This window comes from Saccoglossus kowalevskii, chromosome 9 (assembly GCF_978046115.1).
Source record: "Saccoglossus kowalevskii chromosome 9, keSacKowa6.1, whole genome shotgun sequence".
Lineage (NCBI taxonomy): Eukaryota > Metazoa > Hemichordata > Enteropneusta > Harrimaniidae > Saccoglossus > Saccoglossus kowalevskii.
The window spans coordinates 22390294-22393121 of record NC_140649.1 but is presented as its reverse complement, the minus strand read 5'-3'; positions in this window follow the sequence as shown (position 1 = coordinate 22393121).

Sequence of the window (2828 nt, the reverse complement as noted above, 5' to 3'; positions counted from 1 at the left end):
CTATGAGTGCCCCCTTATACCCTTTATTAAATCATATTACCAAGAAGACTCTCAGCAAACGAGTGATACCGAATATAGGGAAGAACTGTATTAACTCCATATTGGATTTGCAAGGAGTTATGGGATATAAAAAATGAACACTAGAGCCCTCTAGTGTTCATTTTTATATCCCATAATTCTTTGCAAATACAATATGAAGTTAATACAGTTCTTCCCTGTAGACAAAGCAAGTGATCACAATCCGACAAATCTCACATCCTTGAATCTCGAATAACGCATATACGCTTGTCCGTGATTTAATATCTTTAATACCATAAACATGTACACTACGAAAACATATTGTATTTACTATTAATAATTCAAGAAATTAAACTAAAATCAGCATTGAGGCTATCAAGATTAAAATAAAAATGGATGGATTAAAATAAACTTGGCCGCCATGAGATCAGCTCAAAGTTGGCAAATCAGAAATAATTAAATATTAGACTATCATGTTATTTAAAACCCAATATTTGACCAAAATTCATCCACACGAATAAATATGGTCCAAGTGTTAATGGTTCTTCGCAGGCCTGATTGTCTGATTTGTGATTCTGTTAAGACGATGCTTCTGTCATGAATTAGTTTTCGCGTATCTGTTGACCGACTTAATTAGTTGATTATTAGCGAATTGCTGTGTTATGTCTGTCATCGTTTAGGCCTATTTGAAGTTTTGGACGGAACTTGGCTCAGTGATTTGGAACTAATTACCAGATAACCGCCGCTATTCAGACTACTCATTCTGACAGTTTATATTCATAGTTATTAATGTAGTGAACGATTAATCGAAAGATATGACGTATTCAGTACTTAGTGTGATTGGCTTTATGATTGAAGGTTACGCCCTAGAGTCTTTTTACTGTTTTGTAACTGGTTAGAGTTTTGAAAATGAATAAAGAGAGTTTTGAGTTGGTCTTGACGAGTACACCACGAGAGACGCAGTCTAGAGCAGTCCTGGAGAGCCTTGGGGCGAGTGTTGACGCAGTCTAAGAGAGTCTTGGGTCAGCCTTGCGATAGTCTTGGGTATTTTTCCCCAGGGCGTCGTGTCTTATAGAGTGCTCGATTGACCGACTAAGACGAGAGCTGAAACGTATTTCGTTGTGTGTGTCTTATTTGACTGTAAAGTATAAGTGGCTTTCCCGGTCCCGTACCTCAAGGGGACGAGATAGAGAGACGAGACGAGTTTCCCCCCTGACAAGTGTGGAGAACCCAGAGAGAGAAGAATTTTCCCCGTGATACTTTATTGTGAATCGGTATTCGGTATACTGGTTTACCTCCTCCCCTTCCCCGACGCGCATGATATATAACCAAAATAAACAGAACTGTATCAATAAATGAAAAACATATTACAATGTACTGGGTCCACATGATTACGGGATCTCGGCACGTGTCGAAATTTGTAATCCATCATGTTGAAGAGGGATTACAGCAGTTGAGTTCACGTTAGTCGGACCCACATCGGGACCCACTCCGAAATCATACCTTCATTCGTCGATCTGTTAGTTGACCAAAACATGGTAGACGATACGCATATGATAATAATAATAATAATTACCTTATTCACCGCCGGTGTTGAGGGACGGTGCCTTATTGAAATCATATCCATTTGCTGTTACGGTATTTATTATGAGTCCTAGCGTACATGAACGGCAAAAAAGTGTTCAAAGAACTTGTTATTCACTTCGACACATAAATATATGTCACCAACAACGTTAATCACCGAGAGCGTGATTTCATTTCGTGCAGAGCGATTAGCACTATAAATCTAGGCATGAGCCACAGTCCCTCTATCACCGGTCTCGAAACGCCTATTAGCGATTAGCAATAAACATGCAGTGAATGCGTGTAGCGGTTGTTGGCGTCGCATAGTCACGTGATAGTATTGAGTCGCTTTCCATTTTGGACGACGTATGATCGAGTGCTCCGTATTTTATTCCTTGCTCTTAACTGTAAAATTACATGTATTTTACAATTTTTTGTTATTAGCGAAGCGAAATACCATTAGTTAACAGGTGAGTTATTTTCCATTCTTCATTTAAAATATTTTGTAGTTTTTTCGATATTGAAAATTTGACCTCGATTTTCCGACCTCCATTTTGTCAAAAAGTTCACCGCTCAAAACATGTCGGTAGTTTTTCGGTTCCCTTTTCTCGCTTGATATGCTAGCAAAATCTTCTACTCGCATCGTTTTGGTGGGTGGAAGTGTATTTGCTTCGAGTGGGAGGGTTTATATATATTTATATTATTTTTGGTCGAATTCTTGAAAACTGTGTGATCTTGGTTATTCACATACGACCAAACATCCTGAAAATAGTCGATTGTTGCGATAATACGTCGTGTTTTTTAAATCAGATATTCTTACGTTATGATTACTGAATTCACTATTTTATGTGCTGTCGAAGGTGCCATTCACGTGAAAAGATGTTTTGTGCTGCCATAGATTCTTTGTGTCCCGAAAAATAGATCTTCTGTGTGTGTTTTTTTTCGAAACCCGTGGTTCAACGCGACGCCGTTTTAGATACCAAACTGTGCGTAAATACATCAACGAGAGTTTTTCGTTTCAGTTCCTTTTTTGAGAATAATACAAATCCGATGTAGATAACAATACCCAATACTGGTTGTTATGAAGATTGACGAATGAGTTGTGGGGTTGAGGTATATTTGGGTATCTGCTCTTTCGTTATATTCGGTGAAATACAACTTTGTATCTTTGTTTACATTGTTATTTTATTTTGATAATGTCAGACGATAACGTGCAGCTGTTGAAGCCATACAAACTCTAAACAACC